The sequence below is a fragment of the Mus caroli genome, chromosome 12 (assembly GCF_900094665.2).
Source record: "Mus caroli chromosome 12, CAROLI_EIJ_v1.1, whole genome shotgun sequence".
NCBI lineage: Eukaryota > Metazoa > Chordata > Mammalia > Rodentia > Muridae > Mus > Mus caroli.
The window spans coordinates 48846890-48854347 of NC_034581.1; the positions used below are offsets into that span (position 1 = coordinate 48846890).

General features: G+C 38.9%; 1 protein-coding gene across 1 annotated transcript in view; it reads left to right on the forward strand.

The window, feature by feature from the left end:
• Npas3 (neuronal PAS domain protein 3) overlaps window positions 1-7458 on the forward strand; it is an 823498-nt gene that overhangs the window by 253361 nt on the left and 562679 nt on the right. The window lies entirely within an intron of this gene.

Sequence of the window (7458 nt, forward strand, 5' to 3'; positions counted from 1 at the left end):
CTTTTCTTAAGGGTGTATTATTTGTAGTTGATAGCCCAAAATCTTGAGATTCTCATGTCCTAACATATAAGGAGCCTTTGCAAGCATCAAATAAAAACAGACTAAGAAGGTGTAGATAATCTATCCTGTGGGCAAAAGGCAGATTAAGTTCTTGCCTTAAGATTTGTTTTTATTATTTTAATTGTATGTATGTATATGTGTCTGTGTGGGGCTATGTACATGTAAGTGGGGGTGCCCTAGAAGGCAAGAGGCCTTGGACCTTCCTGGATCTAGAATTTCAGGCAGTTGTAAATTTCCCAGTGAGCTGGGAACCAAACTCAGGTCTTCTTAACTGATGAGACATCTCTAGCTCTATTTTTTTTTATTGTGGGCTTCAGGGTAAGACAGGGTCTTGTTATATAGACCTGGCTGTTATTGATCTCACTGTGCAGACCAGGTTGTCAGACTCATAGAGATCTGCTTATCTCTGCCTACCAAGTGCTGCGGTTAAAGGCCTATGCCACCATGTCCATCCAAAATATTTCTTAGGTGATGTCATATAGCCAGCTACCACTGGAAAAGTCCTTGTAGTTTTGGCTGTGTTGGGAACGTTGTTGGAAAGAGTACTGGTGAGGTGCTAAAACCTTTTATTTGAATTCTGATCAAAATGAAGCGTCAGTTTTGACTGTGATTGTTTGTCATTGCATGCTAAGAGCTGTGATCACACATATGTGAATCACTTAGTTTGCAAATCCCTAATCACAAGCCATGACCTTAGAAACTCTCTAGTGCTCCGAGTATTCCAACATGATGACATAATAAGAAAGCTTTGTTGCATGCCTATTCTAATATATTAAGAATAATATATAAACTTATATTAAGGTGGCATACATAGGGAGATATACATAGGGATGTGTGGAAAAATAAGTGAATTTTGCATATAGGCCTGGCTCTTTTCTTTCAGATATTTTATGTATATGTAAGCATTCCAGTAGCTGAAATCGGACATTTCTAGCTGCCAATATTTTGGATAAGAAAGACAGAAGTCATGTGTACTTAAGACGTGTGTTCTTAGGAGAAAGGGGGGTTGACACAAAATCCCACTTCTAACCAAGAAGGCCTTTCCATTGGATACCAGCTAGGAAAGGGAAAATGAGTTTTTTCTGAAGGACTACTACTGAATATATCAACCCGATGTGGAGGAACAATTGGCCAACACAAAATGGACTCCATGCTTTTGTGTGGTTCCGCGCCCCCACCTTGTTGTTTGTTTATCTTTTTTTTCCTCTTTTTTCTTTTCTTTTGTTTTGAAGTTGGATAGGTAGGGAGTTCAGGGAAGGGGAAAATGTGATTAAAATATATGAAAAATATTAGATAATATAAAAGAATTGTACTCGGTTTGAGAGAGGAAAATTAGAATTTGGATTTCTTTATGTTACTTTTCCTGTTGAGCAGGGCTGACAAAATTTCCTATAAGGAAATATAGAGTAAATATATTTAGCTTTGGAATTTACTCAGCCCTACTCTCACCAACACACACCCAAAGTACCCCTCATGGGTAGGACGTCAACATGACAAAAACTGAACACACATTCCTGTTGGCTGTTCTGCCTTGGAGAATATAGATTATCAACTTGCTGACATAGGAATGCATGTCCTAGATACCAGAGTGACCCTGAAATTTCACAAAGATTTGTATTTAATTCTAGTGCATGTGTGTTGGATGAATCGTTTACTCTAGTTGAGGCACGATTATCTTTATGTTTCATCCGTACGATGCAAAAGGAACTGATAAGTTTGTTGAGTCAGAAACCACACAGTGTAAAACTATATTATTTAATTCTATATAAATTGATAGGCTGGACTTATATTTATTTGCTTAGCACAATTATAATTTGCTTCTGTTTTGAATGAGTTTAAAACAGAAAAGGCTCTCTTGGTAGGGATGGCAGCCCAAATAGACAAAAGAATGATGGATCTTGCTCATTCTGTTCTTGTATGATGAAACAACGTAGGTTTGGAACTATGGTCTTTTTCAGATGTGTACTTTCAGATCATATAGAAATTTTGACTTATTTTACACAGATGAGAGATGAGTTTTGCAGTGAACTCATATAACAGACCTAAGACCTGAGTCAGTGCTATAAACAACATTCATTTTGTGTCATAATTATCAAACACTCCAGGTGAGAATTTTGTCAGGCAGAGACTGTAACTACTCATTGATTTTTCACTGTGTGGCTTTCAGTCAGTTCAGCTCTGTAATGACCTGTTTTGATTAAGATGGGTAAGAAGATAGAGCATGGTCACATCCCCCATGGGTGTCACAGTCTATGCCAGGGTGCCAGGTATCACTCATGGCAGCAGGAAGGTTGGGATGGTTGCTGAGGAGCCCAGAAAGAGATAACACATCTTAGTTAATGATTGTGGTCCAGCATGGAAATTGATACATGTTCATTGTTAGTGAACTTTCAATAGACCAGAGCTGAAGATGCAAGCTCAGTGACTCCATCCTGTCTACACTGGCTCTCCAGTGTCTCTGGGATGCAGGATCACTTCCTACAAGCTGGCACTGGTGTAGAATATGCACACAGCTTATTGCTTTATTCTAGCTCTTTAATGCAAAACTGCTACTCATTTCGATCAAATAGTCATGAAACAACAACATCAAAAGAAATTCATTTTAATTTATTAAGGTCTTCTATGTTGTGCCCTTGAAGAAGTTCATATGGATAAACAAGCTTATATAAATAGCCCGCAGCATCCTGTGAAGTACAGTTCATAATCCAACAATAAAACAGACAGACATTATACTTTGAGCCTCTCCAGACAGCCTCTTGAATAAACCTTAAACCTAAAGGCGTTTTGAAATTTATATGAAAAGTACTCACACCATGTAGGCAACATTTTTTAATGTGATGAGTTGATCATGCTAATAATTAAATTTCAAAGCTGAAATTTAAATTTGTCCCACACAAGTATGTAGAATTTTAATCATTTTAATTTGCTGCCTCTGAAAGGTCTTTTACTCTGCCCGGCATTCATCACATCTTTTCTTAGCAGTCTATAAAGGTTGATGAGTTTGTTGTGTGATGCCCATTGTATACAGATTATTACAAGTTATGCTTGCAGGGAGAACACTCAGGTGACAGTGTGTAATATGTCCCGAGTCAATTACTTCATGGAAATGATATGTTAAGCAATTGGAAGGCAACAGATAGTTTTTTTCTATTATTTTAGAAATATCTGTATTGTTATAGTACAGATCAAGTCTACAATGAACATTATGCATTATTCACGAAATGACCAGGCGTTCTCGGCAGTGTTTCAGCTAAATAACTGATGATTGTAACCTTTAGAGAAATCTCATTGTGGTGACTGTTGGTAAATCACTTCTCCATTCATAGTAATCTCTATTTAGAGGCTATCTAGAAACCATTACATCTTTTATTAATCTTAAAAGCAATAGCTGCTGATTTGACATTTACTAAAACTAGATAAATTTTCTATCTTCCTAATATTATGGACTTCAGTCAATTTTTGGAGTATGTCTCTTGCAACTCAATTAATCTGAGGATATTTGCCATTGTACACCTAAGTTTTATTTCAATTCAAACATTCCAGAGTTTTAAATGATAATTTGCCTGCGTGTGTGGCAGTGAATGGTGCTGAATATATAAAATGTATGGCAGCCTTAGTCTCTGCAGAGGAGCAATTGGAAAACAGGAAGACAGCTGCTGATTAAAGAGCTTTTCTATCTTTATAAAATTTTACTGCGAAGAGTCTCAAGAGATGCTTCGTCAGTGAGGAACATTAGTTGTTCTTGCAGAGGACCCAGTTAAGTTCCCAGCACCCACATGGTAGCTTGCAACCATCTCTAATTCCAAACTCAGGGGACTCAACATTCACTTCTGGCCTCCATGTGAGCCAAGCATGCATGTGTTGAAGAGTCATTGTTGGAAACTCAGTACTCATGCATGTGAGGGGAAACTGGCAGGGCTCTACTTAAACATGCTATCTGGCCTTATTCAAATGCCACACTCCTATGTAACTCATTTAACACTCCTAACATACTCATTTAAAGTAGTCATGTCAAAAGGATGGACTATTGAAAGACTATCCCACCTGGGGATCCATCCCATAATCAGCCACCAAACACAGACACTATTGAATATGCCAGAAAGATTTTGATGAAGGGACCCTGTTATGGCTGTTTCGTATGAGGCTATGCCAGTGCCTGGCAAATACAGAAGTGGATGCTTACAGTCATCTATAAGATGGAACACAGGGCCCCCAAGGGAGAAGCTAGAGAAAGCACCCAAGGAGCTGAAGGGGTCTGCAACCCTATACGTGGAACAACAATATGAACTAACCAGTACCCCCAGAGCTCATGTCTCTAGCTGCATATGTAGCAGAAGATGGCCTAGTCGGCCATCACTGGGAAGAGAGGCCCCTTGGTATTGCAAACTTTATATGTCCCAGTACAGGGGAATGCCAGGGCCAAGAAGTGGGAGTGAGTGGGTAGGGGAGCAGGGTGGAGGGAGGGTATAGGGAACTTTCGGGATAGCATTTGAAATGTATATAAAGATAATATCTCATATAAATAAATAAATAATAAAAAAATAAAAATAAAGTAGTCATGTAAAGCAATGTGTACAATAATGGGTAGTTTTAATTTTAGAAGAGGTATGGACCTTCTAAGATGGGCTGAGCATGTCTTCTGAGTCTACACAGCTGGGACGCCTTTGTTATTACTGTCCCGGCATGTTGGTGTATGCTGATAAGCATTTGCTTCTAGCAGCTGACAGTCATGTTAGGAGGCAAGATGCACATCCCCTTCCTCAGAAACCTTGCAAGATGAACATTAGTTTGTTACTCTGAGCTCGGGACTGTGGCATCCCTTGATTGTCTTTTCACATAGGCAAGGGTTTCAGGACCAAGAGTGGATTCTTGTTACATGTGGAGTAGAAGCTTCCTCAGAAATGGACAAGCAAGTTTAAAACTGGAAACTTGGCACTGACTTGGCGCTTGTTCTTGCCCCTGTTATCCTCAGGAGATTGCGGGATTCATTCTGATATCTAGTTCCCTTTGCCTCAATCCAAAGTTGCTTGTGGCACCAAATGGAAACATATCCAGTACCATGGCTGTCAGTGCTTATTGCTGTTTGTTTGAGCAATGTGTGCCTGGCCTTAGTACCCAATGGAAATATAATATTATGTAATTGTTGTTCTCAGGTATCTTTCTAGGAAACTTTTTTAGTGACACACTACTATTCTTTTCTATGTGTATCTGAGGTTACAGTTTCCGTGAAGAGGTCATTTGAAAACTAATCTTTGATTTGACTTGATTTCATGATTGGACAAGGAATGTATACATTGCCCTCCTTGCCCAGGTTCATTCTCTGGTAGTGGGAAGAGCAAGATATTTGACAAGTGGGGGAAAAATATATTTCTAAGATTCTTTTGGAGTTTCACACTATTGTGAAGTTTGTCTACATGTATGGACTGTGATATATGGAATCAGAGCATAATTTAGCATGAAAATATTGTGTGATATGTCTGTTTTGTGTGTGTGTATGCACACGTGCGAGTGTGTGCGAGCATGCAAGTGTGTGTGTTGCTATGTGTCACTGTTTGACTCATTGGCCCCATTTCTTCTGTATAAGTTGCGACTGAACATCTAGAATTATCTTCAATCCCATACCCTGAAGGAAAGCTTATTTTGAAGAATTATCACTGAGAATGTGTGTCTATCAAGGTGTGCTTGTCAGTTACTTATAGGGAAGAAGAACTGATCCTATCTTCATAGTGCAGTAGTTCATAAATGGTATAGGGCCACTTACACTATCATGAATTGAGTCAGAGTAAGGCAAGTCCATGGCCAGCTCTCAGTGGACCTCTTTTGGAAGCTACCATGAAGAATCATGGAAAAGACATGGATACATGATAAAAGCACAGGACTTACTAGAATATTCTCTCCATGGTATTATTTCTAGTACTTTATTCTTGTCTTCTGGATTTGTTTTTGCCAAAAAGGAAAATTCGATACCTGGAGGGTAGGGGGTCATTTCTGGAAATGTGAGCACAAAAATGAACATGAGCTCAATCTGCCCTCTTTCCACTATCATTTTATTTTCCAATAGCAATCAGTGCTGCAAGCCATCTATATATGTTTTTATATATGTCACTATTATACTAAAATATCCTCCTTGTAGAAACACACACACACACACAAACACACTCATACTCACAGACTCCCCTTTCCCTCCCTCATCTAGGACAAGTACCATGGCTGGCATTCCCATAACAAAAGTTACCAAGAGAATATTGGAACACATTCACTTTAACCAAATTTTATGTGACCCTGAAAGCCTTCAATAAAAAAGACATAAACACATGCAGAAGACTATTTATTCTCATTTCCAGGCTCAGTAAAGATAGGACAGCACATATGGATATGACTAGATGATATGACATGCCTTATGCTTTTAGATTCCTCTAGATTCTTCTCAGCCTGTCTGTTCAACATGGGGCACAGGGAAAGCCACCTGCCACTGAGAGACTTTGGAGAACAAAGGGCAATGAAGGCCAGAGAGAACATCTGTTTTCTAAAGCTTTTGTACTCTTGTTCATGTCAAAGTTTTGTGCTTTGAAATTTGTTTCCTGAGTTCACTATAGCTGGTGAGTTTGGTGTGTTCCTGTTCAGCTTTTGATACCCAGTTCATATGTCCCATTCTTATGTAAGATTCTCTTCTTCCTGAATCATTAGCCATCTATGTGAGGCACACTGACATTTTTCTGTCACTTTATTGTTAGCCTATCCTTTATGTACTTTTATGTACTTGCCTGTGGACTAGGGCATAAGATCATTGAAAGCATTGTCTGGCTCCTTTTGTTCACTTTAACAGCCAAGAATGATGCTTTGTACCTGGAAGAGTACTGAGTCCTGCTTTTGAATTGAATTATAATAAAGATTTCTGTTTTCACAGTTAAATAACACTCATCAAATGCTATGTTTGAGCAGCTGTGGGCAGGTGAAAATAATAAAAGTGGAAGAATAAAAAGAAAAATAGGAAAACTGGAGTGAGAACAATGGTGATAGTGTGAAATCAAAGGAAAAGTAATTTGGGTTGTAGAGCAGGCATGAGAGGGAGTGGAAATTCTTGGATGAGCACTTGTGATCCCATTGGCTTACTCACAGATGCATGGGGAGGAGTGGAAAATCCCAGTCTCACAATGCCCACAAGAACCAGTGTAACCTGAAGTCTGGTCAACAGGTGTTTGTCTTTTCTCATAATTCATTTAGTGCTCGACATTAGAGTGTTCACATTTTCTAGGAGGAGGAGGAGGAAGAGGAGGAGGAGGAGGAGAAAAGAAGAAGAAGATGAAGAAGAAGAAGAAGAAGAAGAGAAGAAGAAGAAGAAGAAGAAGAAGAAGAAGAAGAAGAAGAAGAAGAAGAAGAAGAAGAAGAAGAGGAGGA